We start from the raw sequence: 14,472 nt of genomic DNA, 5'->3' as shown, positions 1-14,472 counted from the left end.
ACCCCTGAAATTTAACTTTAAGAACATTTTTCACACACACATGCCCCAAGGGCATGTGTGTGTGTAAAATGAAACTTTCAAAAATGCACTTTTGTGCATTTTTGAAAGTTTTTGAAAATTACCATGAAGATCAACTTCATGGTAATTTACCTCTTCCTATTTGCAAATTCGCAAAAAAAATATTCATGCATTGCATTTAAGAAATCACAAATTGCGATTTCTTAAATGCAATCGCAATTTAAGAAATCGCAACATAATTGCGATTCCTTAAATTGAGAAAAAATTACAAAACATGATGCATCCCAAAAAAGGAAATTGCATTCGCAAACGGCCGAATTTTGCGATTCACACCGTTTGCGAATGCAATTTACCTTGATGCATGTGGGCATGAGAGCCTGTGCATGTTCTCCCCCCAGGCTGTGCAATACAGCTGAGTGGAGAACATGCTAAGTGCTCATGACGGTTTGGCTGGCCCAAGACAGCCGGCCAAACTGTCATGCGCACTTACAGAGTACTCACCACTCCTCTCCCTGCTCTGGCCAGCCCAGCCCAACCCCTCACCTAAGCCAGCATTGAAAAATGAAATTATAATAACATTGTGTATTATCATTTAATTTTTCCTTTTTGAACTGCTCGGCGATGCTCCTCCGCCTCAGCGGCAGAGCCGCCGCTGCTTTTGTAGTGTCCGGCGATGGCAGTGATAACACCATAATGTTTACATCGCCTACAGCTTAAAGTGGATCAAACAGCTGGATGTCTAATGTACTAAAGAGGACTTTATTTCCACACAGACATTGCTACGCTCACTGTACATTCACTCAAGAAGGTCAAAAACGTCACAAAGACTTACTATTTTCAATGAAGGACACAGGAACTGAGATGCAGTTGGGTAATAATGGAGAGACATCTGCTTTTTGAAAAAGAATCCATCAGTGGAACGTCTTTCATGTACTATCCGTATGGTAGCAGATACTGTGCCAGTAGATTCTCTTAAGGATTTATTGGATATAATACCTCCTCCCACAATAAGAGATTCTTCCACTATTGCCCAGCTTTGAATGAGGCACACAGTTTTTACATTGACCTCAAAATATTTCCTTGAACCATTCATGAGCTGGTGCAAACAGGCGATGATGCAGCTTCTCAGGGGAAGAAATCTCCCCCCACGCATAATCCTTCCATCTCCTACACTCAATTTATATCCAGGCTTGAAAATGAGCATACTCCGAAGCTCACACTATCCTCTTTCCACCCTTTTCTAAAGTGCCTTAGCGCTTTCTTTTGAACATCTTATTTTGCTTCCAATGTGGCTATGGTCTGTCGTTACACATCATAGAATGTCAAGATTTTAGTGTCGAAAATATCCACTGTTAACTTTTCAAATGTGTCCTCCCATGCATCTGTCCACTCAAACATCTTTCCTTTGCATAAGAATACCCTCAATCATTTATTCTTGCCTGGGGGGTTCTTGAAATGTTGCATAATACTCAATTATGCCAATAAAAACGTTCGTTGTTACTTGCCTTGCAGTTCAGAAGCCCGTTTAGTGCCATCTGCCTTTGGTCTAACATCAGCAGAAGGATATCATAGCCCAAATATTCCACTTCCTATACTAGAGATGTATATTTTTTCCTTATACACCGTCAGCCCAGCCTTTCCTAAATGGTCCAGGACTTGCTTTAGTGCCAAGTTGTGTTCCTTCTTACCAAAAACCAGGATGTCATCTTGAAAGGACAGAACCTAATCCATAAATATTTCCGATACTATCCGCTGGAACACACACATTGCTGAGGTGAGAACAAAAGTTGAGTGGATTAATTGAAATTTCCCTTCAGAACTCATGAATTCTATTAACAGCTGTGAGTCCTTATGCAATTTGATCTGATGATAAGCACTCCTTGTCTGTAGTTTTGAGAAGCACTTCACATGTTTAAGCATCAACGCCATCTTGCTTATGTTTGGTATTGGGAACCTGTCTACCAATACACTTTAATTCAAACAGTAGAGGTGTACACTGAACCTTAGATTGCCATCTTTTTTTTATAATCACCACAGGTTTTACCCATAGTGCAGCATCAACAGATTCAATAACCACATCACAAACAGTTTCTATTAACAAGGTCTCTCCTCCTCCCTCATCAGCATTGGGACTCTGCTGGTGTGGCACTGCTCCTACCTTCAACACTATTTAATTGCATGTACCTCACTCAATAGCACCAGTTTCACTTGCAGCACTGCTCTAGCCACTCCGTAGATCTCTTTAGTATTTCCGTCTTCCACCACCATGACTTGATGCCTTGCTCTGAGATTAATGATTATATGCAGGTCATTCTGATGGGCTGTAATAATAATGGGTTGTCAGACTTTGCTAAATATGCTTTTCCAAGAATGGCTCTCTCACTCCCTGAAAGATAAATCTGCCCACATATACCATATCACATCTAAGAAGCCCCCCTAGTATCCACTGGCATCAATGTCCATAGGCTCTAGGGGCCTCATTTGTGAAAAGTGACGCATCGCTGCGTGAAAACAGCGATGCGTCACTTTTCACTGCGCACTCCTTGCGACATTCCAAATGCGTCATATTTAATGTATGATGCATTATGTCGCATGGAGTTACAGATACGTCAGTATTTCTGACGTATCTGTAAGCGCAAAAGTGACGCATTGCTGGAGTGTGTCACAAAAGTGACGCAACTCCAGCAATGCGTCCTTTCACATGGGGAAAGCCCCATGTGAAAGGGCTTGCGTCAGTCTTACGCCTGCTGTGAGGCAGGCACAAGATTTTGACGCAACAGCGTCCTAAAAGTGACGCAGTGAAATCTCATAGATTTCACTGCGTCACTATTACGAGGCCTTTTGCGGGGGAACGCCCCCTCTGCATACATTATACCTGACGCAGGTATAATGTGGCGCAGGGGTTTAAAAAGTGACGCACCAACCTAGATGCGTCACTTTTTAAATATGGCGCAACGAGGCGCATTTTTTACACCGCTGGTGCATCACAAAAAGTGACGCACCGGCGGCGCAAAACTGACGCAAGGCCTTCATAAATAAGGCCCCAGGTATACTACACCCCACAACTCCTCCCAATAGAGCTTCGGGTATGATGGTCTACATCAGACCTCTCCAGCGAAGAGCTTGCAAGCTACTGTTAACTCTCCAGCTACCTATAAGTAGCTCTGCTGTGTCCAGCCCAGTCTACTACATTGTAATACTCTGCTCATTGAAATATTATATGTACTCCAAAATTTAAATGTGTATATTTGAGATATAAATGTGTGTATTTTCAAAACTTGTAGGCTGATCTTTTGAAAATATTGTTGGATTTCCAAAATACATTTAAACTGATATTTGAGTAATATACTGAAAGTCCCTGGGGAGACCAGTTACACACATGCCAATAGACTCGATTCAGGTGGAGGACTCCCGATTTATTAAGAAAAAGTGCTCTATTTTGTCTGTCTTCCTGCCTGAAATTGCCTCCGCTACAATAGAAGAAATACATTCTCCTGATTATTTTTCTTTAACTCTCCCACTTATCCCTTCTAAAATGTTGGCATGTATGTGGTTAGCATGATTAGTAACTTGGTACCAGAGGCATTGCAGTTATGGCTGTCATGTATGTACAATATATGCACAATGTTGAAGCATTCCAAACAATCTTTGTTTACGGCCTAACAATTATTGAAATCTACAATGGGAAAGGGCTTTTCACACCTGCAACAGGTATTTGAACTCCCTTTTACTGCTGCCCTCCCGGATTTACTAGGACCACACTAGCTACCTCCTCTGCTATTGGTGCTTTTCCTTTATATTCATCTTATTTTCCATTTCCTTCTTACAAGAGTTAAACTCTTCTGCAATAACTTCCTTCAGTGAAAGATTCCTTGCTGACCACAGTATTTGCTACATCTTCGTGCTCAAACACTGTATGATTAATTAGTATTTATTTAGTCCATATATCATGTTACCAATGAACACTTTATAGTCAGTTCTCGCAATCAAGTCACCAATTCTTCAACATTTTTTCAAAGTCTCCGTGGTGGTATATAAAGCTCCAACCACATCTTAGCTATGTTGGATGAGTTTGCAAACCTAGTCTTGGACGCCAATTTAGCTTCCTTACACACACCAGCAATAGATTGTCCTTGTTGTTATACTGTCACTTGCAAATGTATGTAAATGTACTGAGCTTTCTTCTCAAGTGCACTCAATGGCAAATCCTTCTTCCAGTTTGGGCTGAAATTTACACTATCCAGAGCAACGCAATGTTCTTGAATATTTCTATCCTTTCCTCTCATTCTATTGTGGGTGGGCCAGGCTGAGCCAAAAACAGGGCGTTTGGATAATTGCTTGAGTGTACTTCGTTTATGGGCTAGTCAGTGCTTCTAAGAAAAACAATGGAAGTCTCAGGTCAAAGCCATAACTAGTCTCAATATATGGGAAAGTGCAATGTGAAGGCTAAGGTGCACCATATTCACTTATCCTGTCCTCACCAGTCCAAACACTTTAGGGATACAAAAAAACACAGGTCTTTCCTGAAATCACACCACTAAACTCTAGGTTACAGAATGATTTGAGTGCCTCCTTTCACATTAAGCGAAGCTGACAGTTCGCCAAGTGTTTGTGTAACATGTTGTTTGCCATGAGTAAGTAAGTATATTTTATTGTTTTTAGGTTAATTAAAACCATTACAAAAGTACATTGAAAGCTCATGAGGTAAGTAAGCTATGCTAGGTCTCTGCACAATTTGATCTGTCCTGTGTGGTCTTGACTTTCTAGAAGAGCAAATAGTTCAGTCTGTTTGTTGAAGCCAAACTCAGTGGGCTTGCATGCTAGTGCCTTTGTCTTTTCCTATTCTGGTAGTTAGCCACACTTGTGACCTTAGCTCAGAGCACTGCTGGGGTGATAACCTTGCACTGACAGTACACAAGAGTGTGCTAGGAGAGTGCTCACAGCAGGCTGAGCTCCCACCTCACTTCAACTGTCACCCACAGGGAGCTCAACCTGTCTCTCTATAGTCTCAAAGTTACCTTGGGGGTTCCACGCTTCCCCAGAGAGCTATAGTTTATCCAGTCTGTTCATAAAAGTACAGTAGGTATTTCTGCCATAGTTGAAGTCTTGAGTTCAGGGTGTATGGTTTTGCACACCAAATTAAGGTGATCCAACATGCAGGCAGCCACTCTTCACTAATATGTAATAGGGATTTTTGAGCTTCAATAGGGTTAATTCATGGTTTATTCAACCAGGATCCCATAGAGTGGTGCTCCCCAAACTAGCAAGTGGTCAATTGACTTCCCAGAGAACACCGCCCACAAGGCCCCTATAACATAAGACAGAAGTTTTGCAAAGTTCGTATTTCAAAAAGATGGGCACAACTGAACTCTTTATAACTTATTTTAACTTTACCTTAAATCTAAACCAAATCAGCCAGGTGGTTTAAAATTAAAACGTGTACAAGCTAATTAATGCAATTGGCATCCAGTCTTTTCCATCAACAATCTCCCATAGCATGTGCCTGCTACATTCAATCTAGACAGAGATGTTTCAATTTTAGGTCTGTTGGAATTCACAAAGGAAATCTAAGCACTTTCAAATATTGGAGTCGAGGTGCTTGTCTAGTTAATATAATGTTAAGAAATTGTTATACGGCAGGGCCATTACAAGAAAGAGGCAGAGGAGTCTCTTTCTCGAGAGACCCGTGTTTTTTCAGAACGCCGTGACCCTACCACAAAATGCATTTGCGTAATAAAAAAACAGGTATGACCAATAATTTACAGTGAGGCAGCTAATGGTGGGTGCACTACCAGAACGTGCCAGATGCTGGAGCTGACTTAAACAAGCATTTGAAATGTAATCGGTCTAGCCTTTGGGACCTTATATATATTTAACTATGCAGCAGGTTAGCCTGGGTGCTGAAACATCTACTGTTCTTTAACATGGAGGGAAAGTAAGCACCAACCTGCGTAACACACCAGGTATTGGAACACAAGGAGAGAAATATTGCCTTTCTGCGGAAATGGTATAGTCCACAGCTCTGTTTTTAATAAAAAATCAGGGCCTTCGGTGGTCATATCACTGAAAATACAAGATTTTAATTTTATTTTATTGTCTATACGGGTGTTCGTGGAAGGCAATTCCTATGGACTGGAATCTAGAGAATGCAAAAGTGATTCCGGTATTTTACTGACCTCTGCTGGTCTTTTTCTATCAAGAAAGTTAAATAGAGGCAGTTGCCAGAAAAATTTAAAAAAGAAAGTCCCTCAGCATAAAGCAATTCTGGTATTTTACTGACCTCTACTGGTCGTTTTCTATCAAGACAGTTAAATAGAGGCAGTTGCACAGAAAAAGTCCCTAAGCGGAAGCAGACAAGTCCTGGGGCTGATCTCCAGAGCCCGCAAAGTACATACACACGTAAGTATCTACTAAAGTATATACAAGAGGTCTCGAATGCTCAACCTAAAAAGGAAAATTGGCTTTTTCTTATGGAGATTTTGTTTCTGCCTTGACAGAGGAGTGAGGTATTTTGAGAGTTTTTTCCAGTTTGCCTCAAAGGTTTATAACATGCCTGCACCAATCAGAGTGCTACAACTTTTTTAAAATGCCCCTTACAAATAATACATCTAGGAATGTGCCAAAATGAATGAGTGTATGAGTGGGAATGTCCATACTTCACTCATGTAATGCTTCCCTGCTGCAAGGTAATGCAAGTCCGTGATATGCACTTCCTTGCATTACTTTGCTGGTACTAAACCATGCAGAGCCACACAAGGTGGATTTGCGTGGCTTAGTGAATCACACTAAAGGACTTGAGTCAAGCAAGGGCCGAGTTAGCCCTTAGTTTATTTGGCCCATGGGTCTAAAGAATTGTTGCTTTAGCAATGTCAGTTTACTGAAGAGATATATTGTGTGTTTTAGGGTCTCCATACCCGCTCTACAAAATCGACATTTAGTGTATGCTTTGCGTTTAGGTGGCCCCTAATCAGAAGGAGGCAAATCCTTATTCTTGATAGTTATCTCTTTTGCTCTAAGACCTAAGCTGAATGATTTTTCCAGGTAATTTTGCCTTGCCCAAATTTGTTAATGCATTGGGAGTAGATTCAGACCCTCGCATAATCACAATAAATTAAAAAATGAATGTAAGATAAAGTCATCAACTGGAGCTAAACCTTTGTTCAGCTATCTTCTTACAGAGATATGCTGAATACTGTTAGGAACCTGTTGCCTCTCCTGGTGGTTCTGTGCCTGAGCTAAGAACATTAAAACCCACACATTATAGTCAAAGGTGGGAAATCACAAGCATGTTTGAAGAAGTATTTATTCTGTTGGCTGAAACCTCTCCAACCCATCCTAAGTCAGGCATAGCCAACAGCTGCTGTTGCACTGTTCAAACCTGTAGAGCCTATACCAGTACTGTACTATCATGAATGCACTCATATAGAGAGCATTCCATGAAGCACAACAGGATTTGAGATAAACAGAGCTCAGCAAAATATAACACATACCATTCCCTTACCCAAACCAAGCACTACAAACAACAACACAAAAGCAACACAACACACACAAACTCACAAAACATTTAGGCAACACCCCCACCCAGAACCCTCCTCCAAAATAGAAAACTCTACAAACACATGTCTTACAGTTAGTTTACTCACACATATAATAGCCCAAATTTGCAGGCTATATTCATATCCTCACCACTCTTGCAACTGATAGCCCACATCACCCACACCTGCATTCAATTGGACCACCTCACCAACACCAACCTCTGCTCTCTGAAATTCCAAGCCTTTCCTGAGTAACCACCCTGAATGCTTGTCTTCACGGCGAGGGCGTGTTCTCAATATACCTCCCTTCTGATACAAAGCAACTCTCTTCAGATTTGACCATTCTCCAATTTGACCCAACTTTCTCTCATGTCCCTCACCTTAAACAGGCCTAAAAAATGGGACAAACCTCTACCAAGGCCACCAGGTCTGACTTTTACCCAATGTCCCCTATTGATCAGTTTATAATGCTAGCTGTCCATCACCCCCATTGCTGACTCCTTGAAATCCATGAGACACATTCAATTTTGTCCAGTACTGTTTATCCCATTTCATTCCAAAAGGTGATTTCCCCATACTGACCTTGCCTGTTATGCGATGAGCCGACAGCATGTCTCTAATTGCATCTTGAATGGACCAACCTGCATTGTGGAGTGGTGTGGCTCACTGGTTAGAGGTGGCAGACCCGAAAGCAGAGAACGGACCGGGACCAGGGTTCAATTCCCGACACAGCAGGGTCGTGGACCACGGTCAGCGGACTCGATAATTCTCGCCTCTGTGCCTACTCTAACCAGGGATCACACTCGGCAACTCTGGGCATTAGCTTGCCTCATCTCTACAATGGCCCCCCACATTCGCCGGGGATGCCTGGTTTCACCTTGGAGATACCCAGTAGGGACCATCTCACAGGGATAGCCAGGACGGGTTCCCCAGCGGTCTACAACGCCACGACGCCTCAGGGCAGCAGTGTGCTTTACAAGAACACATACATTATATTACATTACATTGCACGCTATCTTCATGGTACCCTTCAATAACCTGTTGATCCGTTCTACTAAACCATTCTATGGGAATGCTCTCTACTTAGGAGCCCCCACCTCAGTCATCCGTCAACTGCAGATAGCTCAAAATTCCGCAGCAAGGCTACTCACCGGAACCAGCCGCCGTACCACCGCAGCCCCTGCATTAAGGGCCTTACATTGGCTCCCAATAAAGGAGCGAATACATTTTAAGACTCTTTGTCTGGTCCATAAAACTCTCTATGGGAACTGCCCCCCCATTCTGAAGGATATGATCAGACCATACATTCCATCTAGGCACCTTCGCTCTAACCATCAAAATCTCCTTATAACACCCAGGACCAACAAAGCCCGGTCTGGAGACCGCCTTTTCTCCCGAAATGCAGCAAAACTGTGGAATGCCCTACCGCTATCACTTCGCTTAGAACCCAGCTTGCTGGTGTTCCGAAAACAACTAAAAACAGCATAGTTTCCTAGGCCATAAACCAGTCTTCCTCATCTTTCAATTTCTGCATCACCCTTCTATTTCACATTAAGCGCTGGGATGCTTCTGAGTAGCCATGCGCTATATAAGAGCCTTTTCAATTCAATTCAATTCAATTCATTCCCCTGGGGATTGTACAAAGGTGTACACGCATGCCTGTTGCCTACATTGGGCAGAAAGGATTTCATTTCTAGATAGGTGAGTACTGTGCCATTGTCTGTTAACAACAGTGAAGGAATGCCTTCCCTTCTAAAGACTTCTCCCAAGACCTCGATAGTGGATTTTGTGCTGATAGACCTCATAAACCAGCTCAACCCATTTGGATTTAAGCATCCACCATGACGGCCGTAAACATTTACTATTAGGAAAATAACTAAATGGGCCTTTGAATTCCAAACACACCTTCTCCCCGACTGCAATTGCTTTGGTATCATGCTGCTCTTGAGATGAGACTCCTAAACCAGCTCTCAAATGCTACTCTGATACGTTAAACACCCCACACTCCTGCACCCACTTCTTCACCTGAATGTCCATGAGTGCCCACCAATATTTCTCTCTCACTCTTTTAAGCATAAATGTTCGACCAAGATGACCATCATGCACCACTGCACCAATGCTGGTCTCACTAAACTGGTAGGAACAAAATTACTACCCCTTATTTCAAAACCTTCACCAAGCAATGACAACTCAACTACTATTTTATGGAAAGGTCTAACCACCTCAGGCAAAGTACTTTCTCTCCTCATCACTCCTTTGATCGACTCCACCACTGCCTTGAGTGTGCTATCACTTTCTATTCCTCTCATCCAATCTGCAGGTCACCCATTTCCTCTACTTTGTCTGGTAGACTCGATAAACATTTAGCAACTAGGTTTTTTCCAACCAGGTTCACATTCAGCCCAACAATCATAACCTTGTAACTTCAACATCAATGTAGCCAATCTCCATGAACAATTGTTTGAGTCAGATGGACCTAGTACCTTGTGTAGGGCTTGTGATTTGTCCTCAACACTACTCTGTTTCCCCAAATAAAAGTTCAGCAGTGATAGGTTGCCCAAACAGAAGATAATGCCTACCGCTCTGTGAAGGATTCATTTGTATCCGCACCCAACATGAGCGGAAGGCGAAGGCCACTGCCTTTTCCACTCAACCACACATCCGCAACACTGCACCAATACCAGCTGCACTAGCATCCAAAGTAACAATAGTTTTCAAGCCCATCTGGAATTGGTCTAGAATCCCTGTATCAGCGATGTTATTCTTGATTTTAGAAAAAGAGGCTTGCTGCTTCTCACCTTAGGTGGTTTTCCTTCCTTTCCTCAATAGTACCCTTAAGGCCTCTGTCTTATGGGTGAAATCCTGTACAAACTAAGAATCATACTTCACCAAGCCCATAAAAGATCAGACTTTGTGTTTATCAGTAGGCAATTCTGCATTCACAATTGCACTCACCAAATTCACTTTAGCATTGACACCACCTCTGGCAATCAAATAGCCCAGATATTTCAACTTTTGCAGAAAAAATGAACACTTCTCTCTCCGCAACGTCAGACCCACTTTTGCAGTGTGAGCGAACACCTCCCCCAAACAGAAGTATGTTGTCTCGGAAAACAATAACATTTGAGACAAAAGAAAACAAATCTGAAATTAGTCTTTGAGAGACGCTTGCTGCAGAAGACACATTTAAGAGCACTCTTCCAAATTGGATTGTAGCCTCTTACATAATAAAGACAGTCAGGTGCCTGGAGTCTGGGTGAAGTTCTATCTGATGGTACACACTCCTTAAGTAAGCTTCGAAAAGTATGTTACCCGCGACAGCAACAATATCAGCTCATTGATGTTAGGGAATGGAAAGGAGTTCATGACCACGTTTCTGTTAAGGCTACACAGATCAACACAAGACCTCGGTGACCCATTACATTTTTAGGTGATGACTCCTGGTGAAAGTCATTCAGTGGTCTCCACTGCCTCTATGACGTTGTTTTTGATCATCTGCTCCAGAATTTCCTTGTAACTCACAGCCATTGACACTTTCCTCACCACATGCTTCACTGGTATTGTGTCTCTCTTGAGTATTATCACCTACAAATACTTCTTAGCTACTCCCAGCCTATTCTCAAACAAGGCCTTATGTTGTTTTAAATGTTTCTCCGGGTACTCATTCTCCACCACTATCACCTGGTTGTCGGCCCTAGATTCATTACAATAGGTAGATCGTACTAGTGTGACCCACCGAGAATAGGTGGCATCTCAGCGTCCACATACACCCTTCATTTGGTCACCCTATCACCAAACTTTATCACAACAAAAAAGTAACTGAGCACTCTGTAGTATCCTGCTTTTTTTAATATCATGTAATTTTACACCTCCTGCTCAGCCAGTGTTTGTGCTTTGTGCTCAATAGAATGTTGAAGTCATGATGTGCCTTGGAATTTTGGGAGACTGAGAGGTGAAGTTGTCTGGAACTATTCAACATGTTATCTGCTTGAATACATCATCTTTATTTACATCCTACCTGCGTGGACCTCCTTACTACATTTATTTTCCCAGGTCCTCTTTTATTCACCTGGTTCCTGTGTTCTGCATGTATCACATAGGTTCGACACCAGCTTGTTGCCAAAATAATGTAGTGAGGAGGTCCTCGCAGGTAGAAGTGTAATTAAAGATGATTTATTCCAGCAGATAACATGTTGAATAGTTCCAGACAACAAGTAGTTGAGTTGTGAAGGGGAGCCCCACCAGGAGCAGCATGCCTGCTGCTCAGCCCATGCTCAACTGTTACTTCACCCCTCAGTCCCCCAACATTCTGAGCCCCACCAGGAGCAGCATGCCTACTGCTCAGCCCATGCTCAACTGTCACTTCACCCCTCAGTCCTCCAACATTGCGAGGCACATCATGACTCCAAAATTCTATTGAGCACAAAGCACAAACACTGGCTAAGCAGGAGGTGTAAAATTACATGACATTAACAAGAGCAGGCTACTACACACTCCAATGTTGGCTCCTTGATATCCTTTCAAAATCACACCAGTGGATTGTAATGCACCCGTGTGCCAAACTTTGTCAAACAGCTGCATTAGTATTAAGGTGTACAATGCTCCTCAATCCACAATGAATGAAATGACTTCACCATTCACCTCAAAGTTGGCATTGGAACGAGTCTTTCTATTCCACTCCTTGTCCCCCTCACCATCCTCACCACTTATTGTGAGTACTCTGTGCTCCGATTCATCATCGTCCACTGATGCAATTTTCTTGCTGGAAGCTTTGCACATCTGCAAAAAGTGAACTTTTTTCTCCACACTTACGACAGTCTTTACCGATGGCGAATATATGTAAAGTAACGCTCCCAGGCATATACTTAAAGCACTTACACAATAGATTAAACAAACAAACTAGTTCAGTTTAGAAAATATACATTTTTAATTTGGTTAAAAACGGAATAATAAAAGTCAGTGCATTGATAAGGCTTGATAAAATAACAATATAATGATACATGTGTATTCACAAAAGAATTAAAAAGAGGTTAGATGGCATCCGGTCGACGCGTTTCGACATAAAGAATATGCCTTCATCAGGACTTTAACCATCAAATTTCTAAAATTGTACTCATGTACAGGGACAATACTATTCTCTTTTATTCAAGCTGTAATACGGCTGTATAGGGGCTGTATCGTCGAGTTCCAAACTTGGTGTTTTATTTACAGTTTTCTTGCATATATGTTAATATCTCTGTTTCCAGTTTCCAGTGGAGCATTCATAACATAGGTTTATTAGGTCCAAACAGATGACACTTTCCCCTAAAGAATTAGGATACGTTCTTCATCTGGGGTCTTTTTATCGGTGTGGCACCACGACTATACACTGATGTGTAGGATAGGGTCCTAAATATCATAGAACGCTGTTTATTAGTGGTGCCGGTCCTTCCTCGTGGTTGGGTTTAAAAATATATACGGCGTAGGCTTCGTGATTTCTATTCTATTCTACTGCCGTTCGCACACTGCTCACTAAATCTAATAGAACGCTGTTTATTAGCAGTGCCGTTCTCCCCTCGTGATCAAGTTTTTGAGTATACGGCGGTGGCGTCGTGATATCTATTCTTTTTTAATGCCGGGCGCACGTTACTCCGGGAGAACTTCACGAGGGTACAGCTGATTACGGATACACTGCCGGTGGGTCAGGTTTCAAAGAGAACAACCGATGGCGAAACAATCATTCGAATCAAATAAAAGTAATAATTGCATCCATACCTATAACACACAGGCAGTGATCCTTTGCCAGGGTAGCTCATTTCACCTCCTGTTCTTAGACCACTTGCTTTTCTGCCACTCACATTGGTTGTGGAATTTCTTTTCCTTACCACATTGACCAAATCAGAATCATCCTCCATTTCAGCCACCTCTGAACAAGGTTTGCTGTCCGCCTCACCACAATGCATTTCTGTCCCTTCATTCACCTTAGAAATGGTTATAGAATCTTTTAATAAGGGTTACTGGGTGCCACACAACCATTCCAGCATCTTCTTGCTGGTATATTGTACAATCAACTAATTACAATTTAACTCTAGCCAACTTGGAATTTAGCAGCTAATTCCCACAATAACTCCCCAAAATCATCCACATATTCTATTGGACATTGAGGGTGGGTGTTGAAATTGTGTTGCCGCATTACAATATATACAGTCTTTGCAAACCTGGTTTCGGGCCATAATTGGGTTTCCTTGTATAAATCTTCAGATTCATTACCTTGGTTATCCCGGAATGGTGTCAGGTATTTGAACACGTAATGGCCTTCTTTACCCAAGGAACCCATCTAGAGTATTTTTTTCTGACAGCAAAGAAATCAGTGCCCTCAAGTGCTAGCAAATAGTTTTTGTCAATCCAATCTTCTCATTCAATTGTCGGCTCTCCGGGCAGCATTAGAAAATGTGGTGGTGTTAAAATGGATTGGCTTAAGTTAATTTTAAATGTAATGTAAGTGACAGCTTAAACAGAAAAATTTGTGGAAACAGCCAACATCTGTGAAAACTGTGCTATAAGCAAACCTTCACCAGGTGGTAGGCTGCACCTTGATTACTAGTGTGAATGCCTTTGGACAGAGTATTGAGAACCAAGTTTGGGATATTGAGTAATTAGTCTGTAGGCTAAGCTGTACTTGTTAGGAGGCTAGTTATAAGGAAAAGTGCTGGGAGAAGCGTGATGAGAAAGATGGTAGAACTCTGATGAGGTGAGAGGTACTTAGATTGTGAGTGCTTAGCTGGAGCATGTGAGGCATTTTGAAGAGCCTTCATGCGAGTTGGGGTGTGGCCATGAAGACCAATAGCACAAGAGCTGCCTGTGGCTTTGTCGTTGGGCATTGCATTGGAGAACAGCAGTGAAGGCTGGTGCTCATAAATGAAGATGCAGCACTGGGAGG

The sequence above is a fragment of the Lissotriton vulgaris genome, chromosome 3_1, assembly GCF_964263255.1.
Source record: "Lissotriton vulgaris chromosome 3_1, aLisVul1.2, whole genome shotgun sequence".
Lineage (NCBI taxonomy): Eukaryota > Metazoa > Chordata > Amphibia > Caudata > Salamandridae > Lissotriton > Lissotriton vulgaris.
This window is presented reverse-complemented; position numbering follows the sequence as displayed.